At 38.3% G+C, this 18,264-nt stretch overlaps 1 long non-coding RNA gene across 1 annotated transcript; it reads left to right on the plus strand.

Moving 5' to 3' along the window:
• The first annotated feature begins 6,612 nt into the window (after window positions 1–6,612).
• On the plus strand, window positions 6,613–16,287 carry LOC104952984 (uncharacterized). The gene is made up of 3 exons (XR_799160.1): window positions 6,613–6,624; window positions 9,254–9,264; window positions 16,140–16,287. It is a non-coding gene; the product is annotated as an uncharacterized lncRNA (long non-coding RNA).
• Window positions 16,288–18,264: the final 1,977 nt, after the last annotated feature.

The raw sequence follows: 18,264 nt of genomic DNA on the forward strand, positions 1-18,264 counted from the left end.
CCCAGTCTGAAATGCAAGGCACAACAGTTCTTGGCATAAGGCATAATGTGAAAGTTGACACCTTGATAAGCTATCCAAAACTTGATAATAAAAAACACAAACTCCAGTGGATCCATTTAAACATTATATATTTTTGAATTGAGTAGAATGAGTCAACACGAAATAGCTACCTTATTCAGGATCAGAAAGGATCAATTCTAGTATCACTTGATTTGTGTACTCCATAGTTCAACTATAATGCACACACCTTTTATAGTCTAGTAGGAAAGGTGATTCAAATAAAGTGTGACGAATAAATGTGTGTTTCTGTTTATAAGAACAGTTGCTGCCTAAACAAATAAGGGTGGCATTGAGTGATTCTCTGTGGCATGTGGTTCCCTAAAATACACACTGCACCAGTCCAGATGCAGAACTAAGAAAACCTGAGAGAAGAAAGCCTCTGTCTGTGCCCTGGTCAGTAGATCTGCATAGGGGTACACACGTATATTAGTTTGCCTTACATGCATACAAAAAACAATATTTTACTTTATGTTTTCATTTAACTTTCACCGATTCATTGTTTCCCACAAATTGCAATAGTGCCAGCAGAAAGAATGCATCAAATCCATAACTTAAATTAAAATAGACTAAAATACAGGAGGGGGGGCTGAAAATATGCCTATAAAAAGTAAAGCATATTCAAAAATATGCTTTATATACAAAGGGTAGATTTGCTGAGCTTGAATATATACTTATTAATTTAAACACAACGCACAACCATGCATTCATACACAAGCATGAGAGCTTCACAGCCTCAACACACTCTTTCATTGACCTTATGTGCCTCTACTAAGGACACTTTAAAGGTTATAGCGCAGTGGTAAAGTCCATTAACTCTCCTTTGGTCCAGATGTTAGGTCCAGAAAACAGGAATATGATAATAAATATAATAATGTAATTATTTTTTTCATATTTGTATTATGTTGCATAACTTTAAATCCTACTTTAAATGTCCTCATTCAACCCACAAGAGAAGTGAAATTTTAAGTGAGGTAAACTGGTCAAAAAAATAACTGGGTACGTTTTTTCAAGAACCACTAGGGGGCAGTACAAATACTGTTTTTGAGCCAGTTACCATCACAGCAACAGTCCATTTAGGCCCCAGTTTAGTTCTTTCATTTATTTGAGGTGTGGATTTTTGTATTACTAAAGCCTTTTCGTTTACTTTATTTATAATTGCTCAAAGAAGTATGAGCACATAAGAACACAATGACTGAGACAATTGTGAGAGGATCAACACAGGATCTGTGGGTTAATAAGACAAAAAACTAAACATTTATATCATACTAGGACAGATGGTAACGATGTGACTGGAAACACAGGGAGAAACTGTTCTTTGTTTTCTTTCACCCTTCCTCTGGTGACATCAAGCTATTTTGGCAGAAGATGCCACCTGCAAAACTATGAAAAACATACATCCTGAGTCTACAATACATTTAGGCCATTTTGCTTTTTTGCTAAATAAACCCGAGCCATGAATGACAGTTCATCGCTTATCTGTAAGATTGTATTATTATTTTTTTGTTTAAAATGATAAGTTTATAAAATAATATAAATGCATTTCCCCCAGTATATACAATGGAAGTTAATGATGTGAAAATAATATGTTGAACAGTATATATATATCACAACAGTTCGAGGCTACAAGTAAGTGCATTATTGAGACAGTCCAAACACCAATAAATCAGACGATAACCAAATGGCCAAACCCATTTTGAAAGGTCAGCAGACATTTAAAAGCAGAAGTGACCTGCATGTTAAATGAGTCATAAATTGGAAGCGGAGTTAATCAACCTACACACTGCAATATCAAATTCAAAAGCAATTAACTCCTTGTAATTGACGGGGACGTGATGTGCCATTTCATCCATTATAGTCAGTTATGTCTGTTCAAGTGCATTTCACTCCAACGGGAAAGACTTTAACATCCTGGTGACAGCTCAGTCACTGAACATATTTTCACTGGAATATCATGTCATTTTAAATCTTCAATCATATCATACAACCGAGACACTTGAACCAGATTGGTCAATTAGCTTTCACACAACAGATCGCTTGTCTCACCATTCCAAAGTATAGTATTAATTCCAAGCCAACACTGACACGGGTCAAAGCCGTACTGTGTCAAAGTGCTGCTGAAATTAATGATTTATTTCACTTAAGTCCACAATGAATGGATACAAGCCTGTTTGTTTATACACCATGTGAACACCCATTTTTAGCCTGCTAGCAGCTTAAGAGCTTTATGATGAGGCATGTCAGCTAACAGTATTTCCCTTTCTTTTCCTACTCTCTCTTTGCGGCGTATATAGACACCAAAAAGAAAGAAATTTGGGGAAGCTGGGTTAATCGGAACATGAGAGTACACAGGTATAGACAGAGAGAAGGAAGAAGTAAGATTTCCCCCGACAAACTAAGCGCATATCAGCAAAACTAGGAGCTGAATCTAATCAGCCCTAACTATAAGCTTTATCAAAAAGGAAGGTCTTAAGCGCACTCTTAAAAACGGATAGGGTGTCTGCCGTCCGAACACAAACTGGAAGCTGATTCCACAAATGTGGAGCTTGATAAGAAAAGGCTCTGGCTCCCATTGTACTTTTAGAGACTCTAGGAACAACCAACAACCCTGCATTATTGGAATGCAATGCCCTAGTAGGACAGTAGGGTATAATGAGTTCTTTAAGGTAAGATGGCGCCTGCCCATTAAGGGCTTTGTAGGCGACAAGAAGAATTTTAAATTCTATCCTGTGTTCTATAGGGAGCCAGTGTAAGGCAGCCAGAACAGGAGTAATGTGGTCCCTTTTCCTAACTCTGGTTAGTACACGAGCTGCAGCATTTTGAATCAGCTGAAGCTGACTTGACTGACTTCTTGGTACACCCTGATAATAAAGAGTTACAATAATCCAGCCTTGAAGTCTTCTCTTGTCCTCCATAGTATTTTGCGCTTGATCCTTTCCTCAGATTAATAGAGCAGGTCCTTCCTGGGATAGACCTCAGGCCACCTGATTGGTTTAGCCCGGTGCTAAGCCGAGGCAGTTTACAGGGCTTTGTGCCAATGGCTGGATTAGAAGACCTGTTCAAAGTGGAGAGAGCTATCATGGTCAGCTCTGTGGTGGTGGTCAAGTTAGGGATATGATAAATAAACAAGAGACAGGGGTTTTCTGTGGCTATAAAACAAACCGAGTGCACGAGGCTCATGGAGACAGAAAGGGCCGTGATGAGAGCCAGAGCAAATGTTGCAGCAGGGAATTGTTGCAGCTCGATTGTGCTTTAATATCAATCATAAAGTGCACCGTCAACCGCTCAGGCGAGGAAGGGGGAAAACCCTGTCATGAAACCTGATGGGAATTAGATGCACATCCGAGTCTCAAAGGAGAAACAACTCAGCACTGGAATGTGTGAGCAGAAACACCTTCACTGTACTGTGCTGTGGACTAAATGAAAGGCAATGCTATACATGTTTCACTTAGCCTGAGAGTGGCTAGTGCATGTCATGCGTACGTGTGATTGAATCCACTCACGCAAGAGGGATAACTGGAGGGGGGCAGCAGCTCCATCAATGGAAGTGTGTGTGCCACATTCTTCATCTTACCGGCTCTGGTAAATCTCCTCTCCCTCATTTGCAGGCTGATTCTCTGGAGTGTTGGATTGCCTCTAAACCAAAGGTGAGTTTGCCCTCATAGCTTTACATGGTGGATTCAAACCTTTGTTATGCAATCCTGTACATTTCCTCACTCAGTGAAATCATTATCGACATGTTCAAATCCTCACCACATACTAAAAACAATCACTTTGTGCAATCCTATATCTGTGTGTTTACCCCATAAACCTAATGAAGTGGCTAATGCAGTTAATTGCAGTCTCACAGCAGTGCATTGCAATTGTCTGACGAAATGGGAATCTACTGTATCTGTGCAGTTTATCAAGAGAAAGATTTCCGTAAAAAAGCCGTTGTCATTTAAGTCTGTTTTGCTTGACTTATTTTGCACTGATGTGAAAAGGGGGATACATGCGCTGACAGATGGAGAGATTTTAGATGTGGAACAAGGAAAGGTTCATGGACATACATGAACGCCGCGGGCAGAAGCAGCAGTAATGTTGTAGCATGTTGTCTCTGCCCTCTGCAGAAAAAAAGACACTGCAGTATATCTCCCCCTCCCCATTTCGCTGACCAATGATGTTTGGAGGTCAGGGGCACAGCTCTTCTACTGGTGTCAGCCACTGACACACAGCTTGTTCAATAACACTGTGGTTATAACACCTCAGAGGAAGGGAGGGGCGTATAGTTAAAAAGCAATGCATGTGCATTTAAATTTCAATACCATGCTGGAGAGAATACAGAACACAACATGGATGATGGATGAATAATTCTGATGTTGTCCTTTATCACAAACATTACATAAATGGCTCCATTATGTTCCACAATGCATATGAGATTACAGTTGTGTTAGACACACATTAAATGTCATGTTACTCTGTACAGATGTAGCCTCTACAGATAGTGGGATTTTCTATTCCTGCTTGTGATCAATGAAACCCACATGACAGCATAAAGACAACTTACTACGCTGGTGTAAATGATAGGATTACTTCACTTCATTGAAAATATACTCCGTCAGCAGCAACTGTTGTGCAATTATTGACACATTCATTGTATTTTCTTTTTTTATTTGAGCATTAGCTGATGGTATGTGCTCCTCATCACTGGCTAGTGCTCACTAAGTGCTGACTCAGGTCTCTTCTCACTAAAAGTGGTCCCCAGGGGAGACAGGACATCAATACTGAACTGGAATCAGCAGCATGGATCTACTACTGTGCTGTTAACTCTCTGCAGTGCGGCTCTGTAAAATTCAAGGAAAGATAATTCAGTGTAGTGAAATATGACAGATTCATGAAAACCTTTTTAGGGCTTTTACTTTTTGAAACTGTCGAATTGTCAACACCGGTTTAGCCCAAAGAGAAGCAAAAACATTCCTTTTTTTATTAAACAATTATAATCTTCTTTTAGTCTACAGTATAATCTGTAGACTAATAAGGCCTACTGTACATTACTTACAGGGACCATATCTTTTAAACTGCATGAACTGATTTTCTGACCACTTGGGAGCAGTAGAAACAAGCTGTTAACATTAACTTTGTATTATCCTGTACAGTTGACATGGCTGAATTGTTAGATAACAGAATATTCACACATCCACAAAAAACACAGAAACATTTCTTGGCTCTCAGCAAATGTAAGTCCAGTGTTAATAAATAAAAAAGCCCTGATTACATTTTTCTTCTCTGTTCACCCCCCTTTGGCTAAATACGCAAATATTTCTCTGGGTCATGTGGTCAAAACTGATTTAGCGATTTAGGTCTCGTTTGATGTTGCAGAGCAGCGCTGTTACCAAAGAAGGAAGAGGGAAATTCATGGGTCACATTCCTCATCCTAAAAAGAATCTCAACCTTTAACAGATTACTTTGCCTCAAAGACAGCAGGACACATTTCTACTTTTACATTATTCTCATTTCCTGTTTGAGCTGAAGCTGTGAGCCAACATAGACTACTGGAACTGAGAAGTGAAAGGCCTGTGTTAACTTGAACTTTAACACTCTTGAAAATAAAACATTAAAGTGTTTATTTCACCATTTCTTACCTCAACTTTTTTTGTTTTCTAAATACAAATATCTTGTCGTAGTTGCTGTTTGTACCCTCTTAGAGAGACCGAGAGGATTGAGACAGGATGTATATTTACTTTGTGTGAACTGATTATGTGTGCATCACCCTTTGCACCATTTTGTATCAGTGCGATTGCGTGGTGGTTAGTCTGGATTAATCCTCCTGTTGCCTCATAATGGATGTCCCTGATCTGTCAATGTAGGTCTGGTAGGATTATTTGAACCATTACTTAATTACAAGCCAGAGAAGAAGCTAAAAATCCATCAAGAGGATTACCTGCTATAACGATTAAAAAAAAGACATAATTCTGATGTTTTTCATTTTTTTTAAATAAATACTTTCCCCTAACAGGCTCATTCCTGTAGCAAGGGGATGATGGAAAGAGCTGTAATGCTGTTGATTCTGCCAGCTCTGTATAAGCAACCCCAGCTGGTTTCTCTACCGCTGATAACATCCAATAATTCCTCAGCAAGTGAATATGGGTGTGGGCAGAGAGCAAAAACACATCAATATATATCCAGTTGTTGATTATGAACCTTTTGTTGAAATTAAGATTATTGGTGATAAATTGTGTTTAATAGTGAATCGTGATTAAAGATTATGAGTTTTAGCTTTTACTGTATATTCAATATCATCATATTATTATGTAGCCTACCACAAACACCACATTTGTAAGAAATGTTTGTACAGATGAATTGGTATTGCTTCCATGATGCCCTCTACTGGCAGGCTTTAGAATATCTTGAAACTCCAATGGCGAAACGTGATATATCCCAAAAAGTTGCCAAATAAAGACGAGGGTGCTAACATCTGAGAATCTCAAGTGAGACGTGGAACAGGCTGTCCGAAACTGTCAGGACTTTATATACCGTCTGTGCACTCTCCAAGATAAAAAAAACAAACATCTTATTGTTGTGTTTTAAGTGTGTTTTTTCAATAATTTTTTTTTTTAATGTATTTTTTACCTGTAAAGTGTCTTCGAGTTTCTTGAAAAGCGCTTTATAAATTAGTTGTATATTATTATCTGGAACACAATGATCACCATGTTAAACGAGGGCCTGTTGAAGCTACCTAGAGTATGAAAAAACATCTCCCCCTACGGTAGGTCAAATCTGAACTATTTCAGCTGTTTAAAGGGGTGTCTATATCGCATAAGGTTCAGGTATTTTGTAAACTGGTGAAACATTATATAGTCCAAATTACATTTAGCTCCTACTTAATGATGCCTTTAAACATTGATGTTGGCTATGGAATATAAAATCAGGTGAAGTTTGTGGGATATTTGATGCTTTTCATGAAGCAGATTCAATTAAGGAACTTCTGGTTTTGTTAAGTATAAAGTTTGTAGTACCGTTACACAGAAGTGCTCTGTTGCTATTCATGTACAGTATTCACACCGTTAACGTTTTCTAAACACACAGTGTGATTTTTATTTTAAATGAGCAGGACATTTTCTTAAACAAATAGTAAGACATATATATAGATAATAGGAGAGAGGTTGAGACTCTGCTTTGTTCATCGCGATTTTTTTAATACACTATCGAGACTTCAGGTTTACAAAATAAATGCCTCATATCCGACAATGTGTGTATTTTCTCACAAAACACCTAATAGTGTGAAAAGTTCAAAGAGAGGTTCAAGTGACACATTCTGAGCCAGCTGGCAGATCGAGGGGACAGGCTCTCTTGAAGATGCTCTTACCCTCGGCCACCTCACTTTTCATTATTCTCGCTATTTTTTTCTGTATGCACTCTTATTTCAATACCTCCATTGTTTTATTTTTTCAACTATCTTATTCACCAGCAGTTTTATGTTTTTAAACAATATATATTTTGTCGTTTCTATGTTGGTTGATTCTCATCTTCATTCTTGATCTTCTAGTGAGCATTCTGGCAAAGTTCACATCAGCCTCCAGATATGAAACATTTCATCAGCCACAACAATGCTTATCAATCCACTCAGCAGCAGCGGCAGCACAGGAGAGGCCTGGCTTTCCAACATCAGTGAAGGGTATTGAGGTGAATGAAGTGCCAGAGTAATATTAGAAATGTGTTCCGAAGAGAGTGTCTATCAGAAATGTGTTTAGAAGACACACGTGGGAAACATGAAGAGGAATGTTGTATAACGTGCGTAAGCCGCTCTGCCTTCGCTCCATGCCCCGATAAGGAAACACGAGAGGTGCATGAGGTTATGAACTCCAAGGGTCAGATTAGATGTTTCAATATTAGGGTGGGGGTAGTAACACATCATACCGTATGTAGTGGTATCACAATGATCCCCGTACAGCAATTATTATAATTTTTAGACATGAAGATGTGAGTAGGCTACTCAAACGTAAAGCATAATGGAAACGAGTGTAGAGCCATGATAGCATCTCTGTGATGAAGGCCCATTGGTGCTATACATGACAATGCTAATTTGCTGATGATTAGCATGTATGGTATTTACCATGGTCATCAACTTAGTTTAGTCTATTAGCAAGCTAACAATTGTTTTCAGCACTGAACACAAAGAAGGACACAGGGTTTGGTCCTGATGATTGTTAGCTAGTCGAAGCAACTGAAGCTCTGTAGGTAAACTGGGTCGTCCTCTAATCACAAGGATGGCGGTTCGATTTAATAGGTAGGCCTACAGTACAGCTCTACCTGGGGGAAACCTTCATCTTCTGCGACCCACTAATGTCTCTGCCAAACGTAATGAGTTATCCTATAATTGTTTAGATATGTCAATGTTCATCTATAATCTCCTGGGGATTTTTCAAAAGCACATGCAGATCGTTGTAGGGATTTCATCTTTAATATGTTCAATTATACTCATCTAATCAAACAGACTAGTTGAAGTTATAAAAGGGGTCCATTTTGTAATTTCCATTGGCATGTCAGAGTCATTGGGTCTAAACACATTTGCTGCTTGTGATTTAGAAATTAAGTTTTATCACCTAAACTTCGCACTTCAGGAAATTGCACGAGTGAGACATCGTCAGAGAAATTAGCACTCTGGTCGCCTAAAAGCATCCTGCCCTGCTGTTGTAATTACAGTGTTAGACTCATTATACAACTACAGCCTCTGTTGGTGTGAGCTGCCTCCGAATGTTCGACAGCTGCTGACTCCTCATCTGACGGTAGAGAAAACAGCAAGGCATGCCTTTTACGGTGCTATGCAGATGTGCAGAACATTAAATATTGTCACTCATTATGAAGTAACTGACATCGTCAGCTTGGAACAATGAAAGAGTGTCATTAAAATGAAGAAAATTAGTTTATCAGGTTTATAGTATGGTATGTTTCAGTTTAAAGTGGTATTAGGTGGGCAATGTTATTGAATAATGACTCCAGGAAAACATGTTGTTTGCAAAAGTTTCGCTTCATTTATACATTTTTGGCATCTTGAGGGCATTCGCTTATTTTCTATCAGCACATAAACAGGAATTTGTAAAACAGGGATATGAATCTCTGCATATATCTATCTTCATTTTTAAATATTCATTAAAGTAATATGCATTGTCACACAGTATGCCAATGAGGTAATCACATGTGAATAGGTAAACATGAGGATTTTTGCTTGTATTAATCTTACTTCTCTATCTTGCATCTCTGCTCTTCCTCCATTGTGTCTTTTTTAAATTCTTTTAGCCTTCATCTTATCTCTTCCATCCTTGCCTCTCCTCTGTCAGCTTCCCCCAACATACAGTATTTCATCACAATGGAGTGCTGTTTCTTGTGTTAAAAAGTGAGTGGCACAGGCATTTTCACCGGGTCTCTGTGTGATTGAGAGAGCATAGTATGAAGGCAGGAGCCAGGGTGCGTGTTATTCTTTTATTTTCTGCGGTTGAATTATGGTCGCATTTGTTCATTTTATTCTAGGTGGAAATGTACCTTTAGACCAGTCAAAGAAGATTTATTTTGATAGACGTCTGACTACCAGTAATTTACGCACTACAAAAAAGGACAATTAATAATATATTAATATTCAATATTAATATATATTATTACAAAATGATCCTAAAACCATAAACAGAAGGTAAAGGGTCAACATGCACTTCAGTAACAACGTTAAACAGGGAGATGATGCAGGACTCTACATCAGCCGCCATTATATCTCTCACAGATTTGATAAGGCATTTCACCTGGTCAGCTCTTAGACATCAAAGCAAGTCTGGATTATAAGTGAAAGTGGCATGATGTCATTGCCAGACATTGTCCTCATGCACTCATAAGCCATCCACTCATTCAGCACCACTGTACCAATTTAACATTGGCCAGAAGAGTGAACCTCAGTATCAGCTGTTCCAAATGTGGATCTCTTTGGAAAGCTTCAGTGGAAAGATGTGAGCGAGTGCCACTGCTCAGATAAAAGAGTTATTTTCTCACAAGATCCATGTGCGAGCCTGCTCTCCTCATTTATTGCAGACTATTTTAAGAGAGGCAGTAGTGTATGTTAGAACTTAGATATTAGATGATTGAATAATTGTAGGCAGGATTAGGATTGGTAGCTGAGGCCATAAAAGCATAACACATGCTGATGTCACACTCATTGAGACAAGGTTCATGTTGCCATCCTAAAAGAGAAATACTATTATGGGAAATAAATATTTGGATTTGGATGGCATTCTGGCTCTGGTCCAGATGCTTTGTGTTGATTGTAATGTAGTAGTTTTTCGACCTTGGCTGGCTTCAGCGTATTCTGTATCCAAGGTCAGCTTTTGGATTGCACTCACGTCAACACTAACTTCACTTGATGGTTGTTGCACACTGGTGGCACCTCTTCTACCAATGCTTAAATGTTTGACTCTCAGAGGTGGCTGGTAAATAATTGCTTTGACTATGTTTAGTGACATGCCGAGCTATGACTTGGTGACTTTTATACTGTAGTGACACCATGAAGGAAACAATTCGTTTTTTGTGAAATGTCTCAAAGCAAGCTATTACGCAGATGACTTTGAGAGGTGTATTGATTGAAATATAAGCTCTGTTCCTCGTGTGAGATGGATGTCTGAGGAACGTTGCTGAAACACCTCCTGTGTAGACATGCCATTAGCATGTTCTGTAATGTGTTGTAAAGTCCTATAACACCAATGGACTACTGCATACCTGACATAATGTAAAGTCATCATCATGCTTGGCCATGACAGAATGGATTGCAAAGAGTATGTTTGTGGATAACATACCACTTATAAAAAGGCACCAACTTTGCAACAGAGGATTAGGAGGTTGGGCATAATATGTTGTTAGCACTCTTCAACTAATTTTTTATACCTCTATCTTAATGAGAGGAGTTGTTGTTGTCATTGGACTCCTCGCACTCAAATACACACTTTTATCATATTCTCTATAGGTTAGTGAGATTATGTGTAAACTTGTTGCTTTTTATTTCTCGCACTCACTTTCTACTTATCATCTCACTCTCATGTTCTCTCTCTATGAAGGAGAGCCTTCGATACCCGTCTCGCTTGTCTGCTCTCTCCATTCTGTTTGCTCTCTGAGTTGTGAGTTGAGTGTTTGTGTTGCACGACTGCACGCTCTCCTTATCATTACTCTCTCTTGGTTTTTTCCCCCCCAAAAAAGTCATGAACTCATTCTTACATGACATTAATGAAATCGGTGACCGCGTGACGACTGTCCTTTTACGGTGAGATGTGAGATGAGACGTTGTCGGAATAGTTACCAGCATCCGATGTACGACACACAATTACCGGTCTTGTGACTATTATTATGTCACTCCTAATCTCTCACTAGGGTGTCTGGTGTGCTCCGTCTTTATTTTTGACCGGTCGTATGGTACAAAAGTAGTTTGACAACTTCGTTTCACAACTGGAATTTATTCAATGTTCATTTAATGTCGATATTGGAACATCTTTATGCCCCTGTTAAAGAACTTTATACCGGATTGAACACAAGATTCATACGCCCATATGAATTAAAGGAACTAAGGCTTTATGCTTTTGGATTACCCGGTAAATTCGTGTATAGTAAAAGGATAGAAGTATTATATCCGATGACATTTACACGTTCGTGTGATTCATCCTATAAACCCTAAAAGACTCGTATTCCTAAATCCAATTGGTTCCTATTACATATTGATCGGATGAAATTGTAATACATCCGGATATGCATAACTTCTATCAAAACACCATCTATCTCGGATGGAGAAACAATAAGTGAAGGACATCAAAAACGTCCCTAGAGATCTTTATACAACTCCAAAACCATAATTTTATTGTCTTGTACTATTGTTCACCAATGTTTACAGCAGGATGTTGATACACTGCCGTCCATAAACCCTTTAATCAGACTTCCAATCGATCAGATGTGGTTGGTCAACACCACCTAGATGTGTCTTTTACGAAGGAACCATTGTGACGTTCACAACTTAAAAGTCAATGCCCTTGGTAGTAATACACGTTTCACTGTTCGGACATTGAGGAATTGAGACTATCACACCTAGATGTAGTCGTGACCCCGTACCACAACCAAAGCTGTTGTGTCCAAAGTTGAATTTTGCCTGTAAAATACATTCCGAATTTTGATTACACAAAGGGACATTGTTTACTTATACAAAGATTGTGACAGAAGTAATTCGTTGTCGGTTGATCTGGCACAGAACTAAAAACTACGAATTGAATCCCTTGAAAGAGGGGGAGACACAGACAGATAGACGGAGAGAGTGTAGTGTGTGAATCTCCGCGAAGTTAAAAATGCTGACCTACCATAGAGGGAAATATCGAGTTCACGACCCATCGCGACATGGTACCGTCTTTTTGTACCCGATATGTGTAAATCGTGATACAAAACGAACAAAGGTTTACGTAAGTAGGGACGACTAATACCACATCGTATATTTGGTTGTCCAGACTCTTGATTTAGATAATTACTTGAGAGGTATTTCTCTGTTTCCAGATGTTTGAACTTTACTTTTTGTTTCGGATACGATGTACTTAAGAATTTGGAACTCTCCCTTGGCAATCTCTGTACCAGATCAGGCACCTCACTATACCTTGGTCTGTGTTCGTTTCATTACTAGGGGAATAGTAGATACGTGTATACGGTGAATCCTTAGTATAGGTATGTGAATACGTTATATACTGTTTAAGTCCAGAATAGCGTTAACCTCAGGTTGAGATGATCCACAATGGACATTGTCGTGATACCAATCCTAGACGCAACGCTAATACGTTTCGATCGATGATAGTAGGTCGATTTGTCGCTTCGTTGAACGTGTCGAGTTGCATTTATAATTCCTGACTTTGGTTCTTCCATTAATTTAACTGCTTGTGTAACAAACTATCGTTTTTAATATGGTACCAAAATTAGTTATCTAAAAGGTACAAATAGCAAGATATCACTTTACATTCAGTAAGGGAGAATAATCCAGGCACCAATATTACTCTTTTTTTTTTTGCACTTTAATGACGGTACAAAATGACGGACTACGAGATGTACTCCCTTTGAAGAATGTGACCAATTGAATCCTACAGAATTCAAGCCTGTCTTTGTTTATTGATTAGGGGGGAAAATTTCGACGGTCACAATAAAACAACAAGTGTGTACGTCGGAAAGAAGGACGTTGTAATTTCAAATGTGTAAATCTGACGCAATAACTATAGACTGGAAAGATTTCACAGGTTGGATCTGGTGGTGTAGACACTCACACGGCACACCACACACGACACAACACACACACACACCACACACACACACACACACACACACCACACACAACAACACCACACACACACACTTCTGTGCCGTACGTAAACAAGTCTAAGAAAGTAGTGGTCGAGGAATACACGTGCATTTATCCTGTCNACACACAGTTGCACGGGTGCAGAATAGTTTCCCCCCACTTTCGTGAAAGACATCGGGGTACTGCTTTGCCCGGTCTTTGGAAGAAATGTTCGTCGGTAAATGAGATGGATCAGATTTTCTATCTTGGTGTTTCTCTCTCGTGTGAGTTCCACACGTTCACTGTACGGTGTTGTTTACCTTCTGTGATGCGCGAGCTGATGACGTCGTGTCATCATCATCACTACTTTACGTCAAGACGAGTTAACTTTTTTTTTTCCTCAACTTTTTGTGGAAAAATGCAGGGATTATGCGTCCTTTTGATAAATATGCGACCTTTTAAAAATCTGCGCCATTTTGCTGATTATGCGGTCAATTCTGCGATCGCAGAATCGCGTTTTTCTGGAGGGTCTATACAGTTAAACCATTGAATCCTTAATTGGAGGTATTGGCTACTTTGCAGACTTTACTCTCATCATAATGAGTAACAGTTGTGTAGGAAGAACTCAGATTGTTTAATAAAGTAAAAGTATACATTTCACACTTTAGAAATACTCTTTTAAAACACAAGGTACTGCAATCGTAAATAAATACTTAAGCACAGGTAATAAGTTTAAAAAAAACAGTACAGTATAAGCATCACAATGTACTTGAGGTACCAAAAGTAAAAATTATGCAAAGTATATCCAGATTTCGTAATAATATAATACATCTATGGAAACATTTATGTGTTCATCACTTTAGTTGTGCAAATATGAGGCTTATTATTTGTATTGCAACTACCTATGCTATATCATATTACATTATTCAGGTAAATTACCATTGATTTGGATTTAAGTACTTGAGTAAATGTATTTTACCGCTTAATTTGCAATGGCACAGACGAAGCTACCTTGCAAGTATGGCTTCCTCCACCAGCTACATTAAACATTAAACTGCTGCTCATGTGTTAAATGCAACCGCAACATTAATAATCAAATATTAGGATGCATAATAATCACAAAGGCAACACTCGGGGACCATTTTTCTGACTTCATTTAGCTGCTAATACTAACTTTGAGCACAGAACCTTTACTTGAAGTGAAGTGTTTTTACATATCTTGTCATATTGCTACTTAATTTAGTAACATATCTGAATATTGCTTCCACCACTGATGACAGTACCAATAGCAATACATAACCATTAACCACTTAGTCAAAATTATACTGCTACATTATTGGAATCATTGGGAATCAAGAAATCCAGCTAAAGAAATCTGTATATTATTTATAAGAATCAGAGAAATGCTGTGAAAGCAAATGGTAAGTGAAACCTTTCATATTTTTTCAAAGTGATGGTTGATTTATGTCAATCAACTTAATAATAAATGCAGTGAATATGACAGCACAAAAAATAAGGAGCCCTGTTCGTATGGTCTCAATGGAATGCAAATGCTCATAACAACATCAATGATTCCCCAGACCAAGCTTTCTAAGGAAACAAGAAAATGATTCTTTAGAGACACTTAGCTCATTAGGGAAAAAATGGAGGAAACCTTGAGAGGCAATTCAAAGTGTATGTGAGTGGAGTGATACCCCTTCTGCGGTTGGAAAAAAGACGATCAGCCTACTTAAAATAGGCTAACTGACTAAAAGTGAACAGTTTAGATATTCTAAACACCACTAACACCATAGCATGGCAGATGAATTTTATATTATGAGTTTATGAGTGTAACCTTCTCAAGGATTTCATATTACAAGAAAACTGAATCCTCAGAAAACCGCAAGAAAAAAATTAAGTCAACAGTAATGAAAGCAGTCAAAATTATAAAGTAGTGCTAACCCCAATTTAACACCTTTTCTAAAAATCAATATCTTTCACTATGATCTTTTTGTAAATGTTTAATGGAACATGTTTTGAAACTTGTTCAAATCAGTTGATGCTAATGGTATTTTAAGGGTTATTTTTGCATAAACAACATTTGCTTGGGTGTTATCAAATGCATGAATACAGCACAGCAACACTCAAAAGCTATGGAAACAACCTCCATGTGTGTATATTTGAAATATATTCTAATCCACATCATGACTTACCTGTGTGATGATGTATTTGATCTATTACACCAAAACAAAAAAGTACAAGAGACTAGCACACAAGAAATTGCACCCATACATTTAGCTTTGCAGCACACAAAAAAAGCCTTCAGGGGCTGGGGATTGGAGGGGGTGGGGGGTTTAAGTCTCCCTAGATGGATGCTGTCATTTACTTTGTTGTCCCCTTCCCAGAAAACAGTAAACTAAAGACAGAAATGTTTCAAATATAGATATGTTAGAGGGAAATAAACCGAGCCACTTCGCTACACAGAGAGGACGTTCTCCGTCTGTTTAGTACGATAAGAGAGAATCTTTGAAGTCAACAGCAGTTGCAAATGAAGAAACATCTTCACCAATTTGACAGCACGTGCAGCATTCTGAAAACCTTCACCAACTTGACGAAAAATGTGCAGTGTGCATAAACGAAATGCTGCAAAAAAAATAACAAAAAAGAAAACCGCTGCAAGAAGTTAACACAACAGAAACAGGGACACTAAAAAGTGATGCACACAGCTGGGACCAGAGTGCTTGTTGATCATAAAGTTTGATTATAAAGTTTGAAAACTGTAAACTTTCTATTGCAGCATTTTGTATTTGCAGCGTTTCTTTTATACAGCGCTTTTAGCAAACGCTGCGCCTGTTTCATCAAGTTGGTGAAGGTTTTTCTTCTTCAATTTCCATGTGTTTTAGCTCATTTGTGATTTTATACATTTGCATCGTTTCTGAAGCTGCAGCGCGTTTCTCCAAATGGAAATGTTTTTGACTGTTAAAGCGCGTTTGCACCTGTTGGCCAACAACCAACATTATTTGTCATCTATACAAGTCTGTGCCACAGCCCAAATGCTTTTCGTTTTCCACAAAACGACAACATTAGTACAAAAAACTGCACAACAGATACCCTGAGAACACATTTTCAGACTGTTGATATTCAAACAAGCAGATCTACTTATTCATACGTTGCTATCTATATGGCTCCTATAGGAGCCTGGCGAATGAAACTGTAACAATCAAGAATAAAGGTTTAGTTATTTACTAATTTAGCTTGTTAAAAATAACATTTTTTTTTGTTCACTTTCCTTACCCTTGTTAAGCTTCTCCTTCAACTGGGCTCTTTTGTATAGTAGATTTTCTAAAGTTTACATTGTTGCAGGAGTTTCGCTATCCAGGGATAGCTTCTATTTTGTCAAGTTGAAAGCTATTTTTTTTTGTTTCCTAGCAAAAAGCTAACCTGGTTAGCAGTGTTGAGGTGCATAGAGTATGCCGAGGGCTTTTACTGTCAAAGGGAGAATGCCAGCCGATGGCAAACACAAGTGCATCCTGAAAGCAAGTCTTTTAGGGAACAGACCTTGAAGTCGATGGTGTCATAACTCTATAGTCGTTACATTGTGCATTCAATATTCATTTAGAGAGGGGATGATACCCGGCAAATGGTCCGAGTTATAATCCTTAATAATTTTGCAATCAAACTCAGGTTTTGATACTAGTTATATACAGTAGGGTGTTAAAGTCAATGTGTCGCCTCTCGCAAATTATGTTAGTTTAGTTAAGTGTTTTTGTCTTTTTTGTCTAGTGATTTTCCCCTTTATTTTTGAATAGTAACCTTCCCCCTCGTTTCAGATACTCTGACCTCGTATTGTCATACTGATATTCTGTACAAACTGTGAAGTCCACTGAGACAAATGTAACATTTGTGATATTGGGCTATATAAATAAACATTGATTGATTGATTGATTGATTGATTGACCTCCCTTCCTTGTGTGTCTCCCACTCCTGTGATTGTCGACCCTGCCCCTGATTGTTTCCACCTGTTCCCCATTACCTAGTGTATTTATTGTCCTCGTCTCCCTTTGTCCTGTGCCAGTTTGTTTCGTTTCTTGCGACAATCTAGCAGCGTATCATGCGTCTTGTCTGAGTATTTTGTTATTCATGCTCCTAGTGTGTTTCCTCATTGAAGTGATTTTGTTTTGTTTGTGTTTTTCCTCATTAAGAGTGATTTCGTTTTTTATACCATTGTAGTATAAAAAAAGTTTGAATAAACCTTTTTTTGTTAAAACCTGTGTGAGTCGTGCATTTGAGTTCAAACACGTTTATTCAGTCGTAACACAATGTTAGTGACTGACTCTGCCTCTTACATTGAACATTGAAGTCTTTTGTCAGGCACATGCTTTCGAGCCAATTGGAGACCTAGTTACACGTATACACAGCCATGAAATCAGTGTTCTCGCACAAAAAATGAGGTTTCTCTAATCCCTGACCTCAATTGCAGAAAACATGTGTCTCGTTTACAGAATCCATTTACTGAATAAAGCCTGCTGTAACCCTAACATGCATGTGAACACACTGCATGTGTCTTTTCAGAGCAAGGACCTGGTAATTCACATATATATGAAGAAATCTGGACATATGTAAAAAGATGATCTCAATTATGCTTTTTTGAGAAACAATGTTGGGAAACAAAGACAAATAAAAGACACATCTTTCTCTGATATGCTCTCAAATACCAGTGCAGATGGATTCTGCATCAGATAAAAGATCCTTCATTGCAGTTTACAGTGACTGTGCGTCTTCCCCTCCAGCTCAAGCAGGCCGACGATCCCTCTTATTCCAAACCTAGCAATCACTGTCGCAGTCAAAACATCTTTTCATCTCCGAGTCTAAGTAACCGCCTGCCTCTTCCACATCTAACATTTACAGCGTAATGCTCTCAC

Source organism: Notothenia coriiceps, unplaced genomic scaffold (genome assembly GCF_000735185.1).
Source record: "Notothenia coriiceps isolate Sejong01 unplaced genomic scaffold, NC01 NC01_scaffold00020931, whole genome shotgun sequence".
NCBI lineage: Eukaryota > Metazoa > Chordata > Actinopteri > Perciformes > Nototheniidae > Notothenia > Notothenia coriiceps.